This window comes from Salmo salar, chromosome ssa20, assembly GCF_905237065.1.
Source record: "Salmo salar chromosome ssa20, Ssal_v3.1, whole genome shotgun sequence".
Taxonomy (NCBI): domain Eukaryota; kingdom Metazoa; phylum Chordata; class Actinopteri; order Salmoniformes; family Salmonidae; genus Salmo; species Salmo salar.
In genome coordinates, this window is record NC_059461.1 from 21,563,139 (window position 1) to 21,574,109 (window position 10,971).

Below are 10,971 nucleotides of genomic sequence, written 5' to 3' on the forward strand. Positions count from 1 at the left end.
AGTTCACAGAGGATTATGTCTTCAAAACACATCTCTGACACTAACCAGGTTTCCATCCAACCTTTTTATGCGAGTAAAGTATATGTCGGATAAAAACAGGCTTGATGAAAACAGCATATTTGTCAGTAACGTTTCCAAAAACAAAAAACGCTAGACAAAGTGGGATCTTTTTGTGTAACATGAATTATGCAAGAAATGGCTGTGGAAACACTTACGCGCAACTTTTGATATAATCACCATATAGAAGTAAACTTGGAGTCAGGCGATATGTTTGTTGTCCTCCAACTACTACCTGGGAAAGCATGCGGTTTATTCGGCTACAGATTAAATAAATGACGAACTTCACAGGGTGGTGAAAGTGCACGGTGATGAGCTTGATGCTCTTTTCCAATAAATATCGAGGGTCTTATTCTGGTGACATGATGATGGATGCAGTTTGACAAATAAAATAATCTCACTATTTTGTCCATAACAATGTGATTTAGGCTTTACCCACACTATCTTCCAGATGGTGTAGAGTGCAGGTACCAGGACCTGAGTGGGCACAATCATTATATAAAACAACATGTTGTGTGACAAAAGCCATCAGTAGAGTCAGAAATGTGATGGAAACCCATTTCACTTTTTATTCAGTACATGGGAATTTAACTGCAAAAGTTATTTATGTGCACCATGTCATCATGCACATCCTTTAATCCACAACAAATCAATTTGATGGAATATTCTCTGGTAGGAAAATACGCACATTCTTTTTTAATACAGATTTTTGAAAATACGCATAAAAATCTGGCCGCCAATTGGATGGAAACCTAGCTATTGGCTCTAACTTGCATGATATGTAACATGTCACAGGAACAAATACGAAACTTCTCGGTCTTAAACAATGCTTTGAAAGGTTTGTGTGGTGGAAATTTCTGCTTTATGACAAGGTGTTATGATACAGATTGAGGACAGCTCCAATATCAATAACATGGCACATGCAGTAACGGAAACCATGAATAACAAGGCACACCCAGTGGTGGATGTCCATGAACGAATGCAACAAAGATTACATGGGCCTACCCAGGTGACAGTCAGTTATGAATAGGCCTAAGTAATTCTATGCTACACACTCTGCTAGACTACACACTCTGCTAGACTACCTCTGTGTCCCATCATTTCATATTCACATGTTGAACAAAGCTTTCACACACTGCTCGTTCCAACTGCTTGAGCGGCAGACGTTGACTTGTTAGCATGGCATTACAACAGGAAACTGTGTGGAGAATGATAAGAGTGATACTACAACCCCATGCTATGTGAGGAAATGGCCTGAGATAGAGACCAACCAAACAGACATCTACAATGGGAAGGGGGTTAAGCGTGTCTGGCCTCAGTATAACCACTCAAAAGGCAGCCAACATTCTAGGGTTGGGCGGTTTTACGATTGCGTCGTCTATCAACCATGTGTGACAGCCATCGTCGATAGAGACGACATCGTCTTGTCACAAACGATGGTTTAGCATATTTGAATTTGACTGCACCGCTGGAGTCTGGCAGCGCACAACCACGCAGCGCGACATGCCAAATGTCCTATTCCCCCACTTGCCATAGTCGAATAAATTTCAATACATATGTCGTAGTTATACTATCAACATAATGCAAGAGAACAATGTAGATTGTGCAAAGAGCGGAGAGCACCAAAGCAGATCAAAATGTCAGAGGGTCTAACGTGTTGTTCCCCCTGTCATGGGCCTTTTGCAACGGACGATTCATTGTCAGGGTTATCGTCTTAAAATCTGGATGAACCCCTTTTTCTCCCCCAATCAATTTGAACATGACTTGTTGGCCTATGCATAGCCAACTCTTTCATGATCAACCATCGACAATCTATAGGCCTAACGGAGTTCCATCACAGAAAGTTGTTCGCAAATAGCCTAAATAAAAACATAGCTAGTAAGGGTGTGCCGACATGGCTATAATCGTATTGGTAACCGTATCCGTAAATCAGTTGATAGTCGGATCGGATGAGCTGTTTTAATATGCCTTTGTAGATGTTGGCAGTATACCTCCCTACACGCTTTCACTGCAGACAAAGCTGCACATTAGTAGCAGCGTGCGAAGGAGGGTGTCACTCAGTTTGCTGTCACTCTGTTAGAATGAGCATGAGCGTTTCCTCTTCCCCCACCCCTCTACCCTTGTCCCACCTGTTAGATATTGTGCACATTGATAGCAAACATCCTCGTCATGTGATTTATCATAGTAGCAGGCAGCAGCAATCTAAATGATCAGACCGAAGATGCAAGGAAAAATGAACGGGTGAAATTACGAAGTGAGTGGACGGAGAAATACAGCTACACTCCATCCAATCAAATCAGCAGGATCAACGTACAGCCCGCCCTTCATCTTCACAGACAGGCAAACTGACCAGAGTCATGTAGACAATGCAGAACCTTGCACATGACTGACTGACATGAGAAAAATGCGTGCTGGCAGCCAAAAATATACTAACAAAATCATTACAAAAAATACTTGAATCATAATCGTATGCACAACATTTCCAATATCCAATATGATACTCGTTTTGTAAGACTACCCAGCAAAACCCTAACAGCTATTATAGTAATAATGAGAGAGAACAAACAATTGCAAGATAGACTAATGGATTAGGAAGTTAAAACAAACCTGGTACGTTTCTGCTTTACTTGACCAAATTGTAGGCAAAATAAATTGTGTCGTCAGAAAATCCCTCCTTACTTGTTGTGCCAATTTTGAGTGTTAGTGTAGCCTACTTCTCTACTGTAATGAATGAAGTGACCGAGAGGAGAATCCACTTCCCTTATGCAACTGAAGGAAACTTGTTTAGCCTTATTGATGTATTGGAATAGTACAGCATCGATCTGGATTCTAAAGTTTACAAAGTGGGATGAGAGCAAGTTGCAACATTTGCCTAATATCTGTAGCCTCTCTTTACAAGCATTTCACCATTTAAATAGTTGTCCATTGAGGACCAGCTGAAGACCTCTCCCACCAAACAAAGAGAGCCCTCTGCCCAGTCTGCTCTAATGAAAACTCCTCTCCATAAATCCTGCTCTGGCCCTGGTGAGCTCCACACAGTGACAGGCCTAGGATCAGTCTTGCCGCCAGACCCCATTAACCCCTGGGCCAGCCTCAGGAGCAACCCCCCTCTAGACCCCTCCACTCTTTGTGTAACGAGTTCCACAACTGTGTCCAAAATATGTTGGAGACAGCTGTGTGTGTGTGTGTGTGTGTGTGTGTGTGTGTGTGTGTGTGTGTGTGTGTGTGTGTGTACACTGATCACCATAGCCTTCACTAAGTAATAGGCATTGGAATTGAAGCATTTGTGACTGCAGGTTACTGGATCGGTTGCTGCTCAGTTGATGTAGAAAAAGTATTACATTTTTTTTTTTTTACTGCAGAGTAAAGTAAAAATACAATTAAGCTAGGTGAAGATATATTTTGTTGCCACAGTGACAGACAAACTTTAATAACAGCAAACCAGAAAATTTGATTTCAGGATCAATAACCTCAAGAGCTTCTAGCAAACCACAAACACTGCTACTAACCAATAAACATGCATCCACAAAGACTGAGATTAACCTTGGTGCAAGAACATATACAGCCTTGCCTAAAAGAATGCATCGCCGAGTTTATAACAGGCTTAAGCCTATCCACATTGGAGGGCCGCAAAGCTATTTTCAAAAGCCGATAGAGTATCCTTCATTTTCTGGAGAATATTGACAGGGCATAAGCATCCCAATTTGAAGTAGAAGCCTTCGGTGTGCTTTGTCTTAGCAGTGAACCGGGCAGCCCTTCTTCTCACATGTCCGTCGTAACACGAACCAAGGTCTTTCCATTGTGCAATCTCAGTCAACTCTAAAATACGTATCTACACAACATCAGGCCAGGAGCAAAGCGGCTGTGTCCAACTTAATGCCACTTTGATTGTGAGATTCATTAAGAGGCTTCTCTCTGAGCCAGCTGCAGTGAATCGTGCCACTCTGTCGGACCGATTGAGTCAATCATAACATGCGCCTTGCACGGAATCAACCAGGTGCAGTCTACCAGGAAACCAGTGAGCAAGAAATGCCAGACAGCTGTTGTTACTCATTCAGTGAGAAAGAAGGATGGGAAGAGGGAATAGGCCTGGGAGGCAGTTTCACAGTGACTGCTTCATATTTCCCTCTGTGTTCTGCATGTCAACTCAAGTGTTTACAAAGTTGTGCCAGGACATACCACCCTCACGCCACTTCTATGACATTATGTTTATGTTGCAATGCGGCCAATCTGGCTTGACATTATGGGGAAAGTCCATAGGAAAGATACATGCTTTATATATATATATATATATTTCACAGGTGCAGTGTTTGTGAATGGATCTGAAGAGCAAGCTTAATAACCTTCAGTAATTGCTAATTAGACTGTCTGTTATTCTCAGCAGTGCTTCCAGTGTGGCTCAGAATGAGCAACACTAGGCAGATAATGCTGCTAGGCTCTGAACGAGCTACTCATCATGCAGAAAGGACTTGCTCTTATAAGCAAAACACACATGTTTATACATCGTATATAAACCCAGTAACCCACCATGTCAGGGACATCACCTGACTTGAAGGCTACTCATCACAGCCGGCCCCCTGGACTGTGTTCCTCATTGGGCTCCTAGGGGACGTGCCCCTCTTTCCGCGGTTATGGTTCCGGAACTGACACACCCACTAAATTTCAACATGCTGGTCGCGTGGTTCCAAACATCGAATCGGTACAAAAATCCCCAGTGTGAACCATTAATTCAAAAAGTAAGAAATTGCATTTAAAAAATTGATATACAAAAGTCAAGGGTACAACACTGCACATACCAGAGTTAGTTGAGAAACAAACTACTCATCCCATACAGCATTGCGGCCTGTACCATCCAATCACAGAGCAGATACAACTCACGTGATCTGTTAGCGAACACGCGATGGCACATAAGGGCTGCAGTCCAAACACGTTATTGTTACCCCCCTCAGCCCTTGTGCTAGCCACTTTCTCTTGGGGGAATCGAAACCGGATGCAGTTTGATTGCCATCTTAGGTGGAGGTCCAATTCACAACGTTGCCTCCTCAGCCCTCGATTTAGCTTGAGGTAGCGAGTGAAGAACTTTGGTCACTTGCGGGGTTGATATGACCCACAATTTAATGCAAACTGTAGTGACATGTCAAACTCTTGTGGCAGTGAAGTGTCAAATTTAATCAACAAGGCTGCATTTTCGGCATGTCAGAAAAAACTGTGGCGCTAGCTTGCTAAAAAATATATATAGACGAGATTGATTTTAGCGTCGGCAAATTGGCTTAGTCTCGCCGGGAAGAGCCTATAGAACGTAGCTAGATTCATAAACATTTTTTGGAATTCTGAATTTTATTGGAATAAATTACTAAACTATAAAACTAGCTAGCCAGCTGAAAATATTTGGCATGCGTCCCCAGATCCTCAAAAAGTTCTACTGCTGCACCATCGAGAACATCCTGACCGGTTGCATCACCGACTGGTATGGTAACTGCTCGGCATCTGACCGTAAGGCGCTACAGAGGGTAGTGCGTACGGCCCAGTACATCACTGGGGCCAAGCTTCCTGCCATCCAGGACCTATATAATAGGCAGTGTCAGAGGAAAGGCCAAAAAATTGTCAGACTCCAACCACCCAAGTCATAGAATGTTCTCTCTGCTACCGCACGGCAAGCGGTACCGGAGTGCCAAGTCTAGGACCAAAAGGCTCCTTAACACCTTCTACCCCCAAGCCATAAGACTGCTGAACAATTAATCAAATGACCACTGGACTATTTACTCTTCGTACACTGCTGCTACTCTCTGTTTATTATCTATGCATAGTCCCTTCACCCCTACCTATGTACAAATTACCTTGAATAAACTGGACCCCCGCACATTGACTCGGTACTGGTACCCCCTGTATATAGCCTCGTTTGTGTCACTTTATTGTGTTACTTTGATTATTTTGTACTTTAGATTATTTGGTAAATATTTCTTAACTCTTCTTGAACTGCACTGTTGGTTAAGGGCTTATAGGTAAGCATTTCCCTGTAAGGTCAACACTTGTATTCGGCGCATGTGACAAATAAAGTTTCATTTGAGTCACTGTAGCTAGCTACCTGACAGGAGTGCTAGCCAGATAAATAGGCTTACTAGGTACATTAATAGCTTCAGGTTGGTTGTTTTTAAGCTCAATTTTACGATTTCCACCAAGGACGTTGCCTCTCCAATCGTCACTCCCCCTCGCATGGGCAAGGGACACTTGTATCTGCTCTGTGATTGGACAATACAGACCACAAGGATCATGGCTTGGTGCTCTCTGAAACATTAACTGAAGTTAAAAACACAATTTCTCAACACAGAGGTTGAAACATTCATAACCGATGTGCACTACTTCATCATATAATTATTTTTGCAATCTCTGTAGAAAATAGAACGTCTTTGATGCACAGCAATATCACTATTGCTAATATTAGATTTCACCACAGGTTGAGGATTCAGAATACACGTCTGGAACTCCTCATTGCAGCCCTATTCACAGTAACAGCAGAGTGGATAGTCCCAGCCCACACCAGAGGCAGTCAGTCAGTCCCCTCCCAGACAGCACACAGCTCCAGCACATAGTGGTTTGGAAAAGGACCTGTATTGTCTGCCCTGCTGTGACATCATGTAGAACTTACTGTATACTAACCCCCCCCCCCTTTCTCCATCGCTTTTCCTCTAAACAATGGCTGCTGCTATTTCAAGAATATTTCAAAAGCACGACGCAACAGCTCTTGACTTAAGGTACATTCCAGTGGTGTTCTGGTTTAGCTCTTGTGGTGTGACTTAAGGAAATTGACATACCGGTATTCAACATAGGCCTATGCAAACTGAGGAATTGGGAATTTACATCTGAAAAGGTTTCGCACAGTGACCTGAAGATTTCTTCCCCTCTCAAAGTGTACAACAGACTTGTATAGCCTACTAGCTATTCCCTCTCATCTAGTTCCATTACGGGTTTCATAATGCTAGCAATACTGGGACTAGTAGTAAAACTGTCTGCCACGGTCTCCCTCCGGCCCCACACTGAGCACGGGATAATCTCTGCCCCCATTACCCAGTTAGACAAGGGGGGGGGGGTATTTTGTCACACAAACAGTTATCCCTTCCCCATGCAAACCACTGGACTAACTGAGTCCAGATGACAGGCAGGGTACCGTGACTGCTCTGAGGCTGGACTTAAAGGAGGCTAAACCACCTCTTCTCCCACTACCATGGATTATCAGCCGATTTAGTGATCTCAATCCCTGATTGGAGCAGATGATCCTATTTAATAGAGGAGTCAGACTGGACTGCACTTCAAGGTGGGATTTCATGCAGACAACATATTCAGACACAGAAATCCTCTCTACAAGATTTAAAGACCAACAACACACATCACTGATGAGGGGTTACAATAAAGAGGTTATCCCACCTCCTCAGTTCCTTATCAGTCTTGAGCAGGGAAGCATTCAATAATGCATCAATAAGCACAAAATAAATAGGCTATAATATGCTTGATGTACGATGATGCATGATATAATCAAATCAGAGGAAACCATCAAGGCAGATTGTATCCGTATTGCAGCCAAACCTAACTTAAAGCATAGCTTTTTAACAAAACAAACTGTTCTCTACCCACTCTTGCAGTGAACAACATTTGATATTGGATGTTAAAACTATTTAATCTATGCCATGCATTTTAACCCAAAATGCCAATCAGAGCAGCTTGGCCTTGTTCAATAACCACCAGCAGCATTTTATATTATTCAAATATATGCTGAATGGCATTTGGAGCCAATGTCCCTTTTATTATTGTAATTAAACACTTGGCCTGGGCTCTGGCATTTAATACTACAACAGAATTCATGCAATTGACCTTATTAACTATGGTCTGTTCCTCAAAAGGGCCAATACAGAAATAAAGATCTTACCCCAATTTCATGCGCTCTCAAATTATGTTGACAGTGCAATTGCACTCTGTTTATATTCATCAATCAAGATGTGGTCTTTGGCAAAGCATGATCTAGCCTGATTGACATTTGAGTCAGTCCAATAAGACTTATGTTCAGCAATATTCTTGATATGTACAGGTAACTGCCAAAATAAAGGAAACACCAACATAAAGTGTCTTAATAGGGCATTGGGCCGCCACGAGCCGCCAGAACAGCTTCAAAGTGCCTTGGCGTAGATTCTACATGTCTGGAACTCTTATCGGAGGGATGCGATGTCATCGTTCCACGAGAAAATGCATAATTTAGTGTTTTGTTGTTGGAAAACGGTCTCAGGCGCCACTCCAGTCTCCCATAAGTTTTCAATTGGATTGAGATTTGATGAGACACAATCACACACCCTTTAAAAACCCCTAGGTTCCTTTGAAACCCCTCTTTCAAAGTCACAGATCTCTTCTAGCTATGGTAGCCAAAATAATGTGCAAGTTAACTTTTTTATACATGACCCTAAGCATAATAGGATGTTAATTACTTAACAAAGGAACTACACCTGTGTGGAAGCACCTGCCTTCAACATAATTTGTATCCCTCATTTACTGAAGTGTTTCATTTTTGGGGGGCAGTTAGCCTACCTGTAGAGCGAACTATGGTAGCCTATTTCTAAAAGAGACTCATATTCATGTAGGCCCCTCATAGACCCCTTATAGTAGATAAATAAATCAATAAATTATCCGACAGAGAGCACTGACTGACCTTTTGTCCCCCTTCAAAACAAGTGTTGTTTTCTGACCATGATCGTAGTAGTAGTAGGGTTTTGGAGGTTGACTGAGGTGAGTCAGGGTTTGGGTTAAGTATTCTCGCTACCTCTATCATTACATGAAATATGCCTTTGTTCATTTCTTTATGAATGTCTCTGTGCAGTACAACTTTCACTTCTGCCCAACTTTCAGACAGGTCATAAAAAAGTAGGCAAACAAATAATTTGACAGGCAAACATGTTCTATAGTTAGTTACCTACCTTACTTATACATTTCGAATAATATGCCAACAAAACTGTTGGTGTAAAAGCACGCCAAATCGTCGCCGCAGTACGCTTCTAAATTAATTCGGCAGTCAGGACCCCTAACGTTAACAACAACCAACGTGAATCACCGCGCAGTGTTGATAAACGTATCACAAATCAATTAATCTGGCCATAGGCGTAACTGATTAATTGTGCCCAGTGCCCACTATCAAGGTAGCTAGCCAAATGGATTAAATACATTACTAAAACACGGGCATTTCAGAAGATGCCTGGTTGGTGACAAACGCTTACTAGCTAGTTAACTACTTTAGGTACCCTGCTAACTATGCTACCTAGCTAATGGTTTGTTGTTTTATGACAAGGTCTAGTTAGTCATCAATTTACATAATCCGAGTTTGCATTAGTTTTCTAGAAAGGTTCGCTATACCATCAAGTATATGAAATGATGTATGCTTGTTAGCGATCGAACATTATTTATATGATACGGTCAACTAGCTAGCTAGTTAGCTGGCTAGCATTGTTTAGCGCGGTGTTAGCTAGCTAACTGACTCGAAGCTAACAAATGATAGCTACTGGTTTGGCTAGCTAGCTGGAGCGTGTCAACCTTAGCAGCAGTACGGGTAAAATAGCTAACAAATAAGGTGACCATTTTACCGTATAATTCCAGTCTTTGTATGTTGTTCCTAATGTATTAGCTAGTTTCCGCTTTTGGTAGGGGTTTATTTTTTCCAGAAGTAATCCACATGAAAGAAGAGTTTTCGTTCTCAATCGCTCCACTCCTTTCTACTTGCGGCAAATGTCGCGTCTACTCCATAGACTATAAAAAATACTCTCCCCGAGAATGGTGCTGAAACGCCTCTCTTGATTCAGGTCTTTTGATAGGTCGCATGTTCTCGCGCTCTCTTGCTCTTTCCTCTCAAACTCTCTCGTTCAATCAGCTAAGTAAGCCTTTGCCCTATTTAGTGTTTCTCGAGTGCCTAATATCTTATTTTTTATTTAGATTTCTCGTGTGTTTTTGTTCTACCTTATGTTCTTGTTAGTATTATATTGTTATTGATTACTGCATTGTTGGGTTTAGAGATTGCAATAGAGGCATTTCGCTGTACTTGTGCACGTGACATTAAACAACTACAAACTTGAAACTAGAAAATAAACAAATAAGAGCACAGATTTTCAACTTAATCTGATGCTGCTATTTTGAAAAGACCAACAGTGTGAAAGAGTCTCACCCTCAAATTAGTTAGACAGACACATAGCTAATAATTTGTAGTAAGATAATGACCTTTCACTTATCCTATATTGCTTGTAGCCTAGCAAGTCAAATAAGGAAAATAAGAAATTAATTCAGAGAGGGTAAACAACCATGGGCAGAGGTGAGCTTTTCCATTTGAGAAATGTAGGCTATGCATTTAGAGTTAAAATAAATTACACCTCCCTCTTTCCCCACACACAGACCCCCCCCCCTTCTCTTTCAATTCAATTTCAATTTAAAGGGCTTTATTGGCATGGGAAACATGTTTACATTGCCAAAGCAAGTTAAATAGATAATAAACAAAAGTGAAATTAACAATAAAAAATGTACAGTAAACATTACACTCACAAATGTTCCAAAAGACTCTCTCTCTCGCAGACATACGTTTTTTCAAATATCCATGACCTGTGGAGATTGCATAATGGGTCATTCCTCCTCGTGCTGTGGCACTTCAGGACCTCTACATCTGTGCTGTTTGATGCCCAGCGAGGGAACAAGCTGTGAATACAGCGACTAACATTGAAAAATAGTATTTGGGAGATCACAGCATTCCATGCTGTGGGCTTAGCAGATGATGTAGGTGAAGGCCAGTGCCCTGTTAATGATCTGAAACCATTCACCTCTGGCCCTGCATGAACACCCACCACTACATAGTCTCCATCTAACATCTAACAGTTAAAAGACACGTCAGTTACAATT

The 10,971-nt window shown here is 41.8% G+C and overlaps 1 protein-coding gene across 13 annotated transcripts in view; it reads right to left on the reverse strand.

Annotated features, from left to right (window-relative positions):
* Positions 1-9,880, reverse strand: part of LOC106579918 (nuclear receptor corepressor 2) — a 142,321-nt gene extending 132,441 nt beyond the window's left edge. For all 13 annotated transcript variants that reach the window (XM_014160309.2, XM_014160308.2, XM_014160311.2 and 10 more), the window contains exon 1: positions 9,675-9,880. The gene's annotated coding sequence lies outside the window, so the exon portion shown is untranslated. The remainder of the gene's footprint in view (positions 1-9,674) is intronic.
* Positions 9,881-10,971: the final 1,091 nt, after the last annotated feature.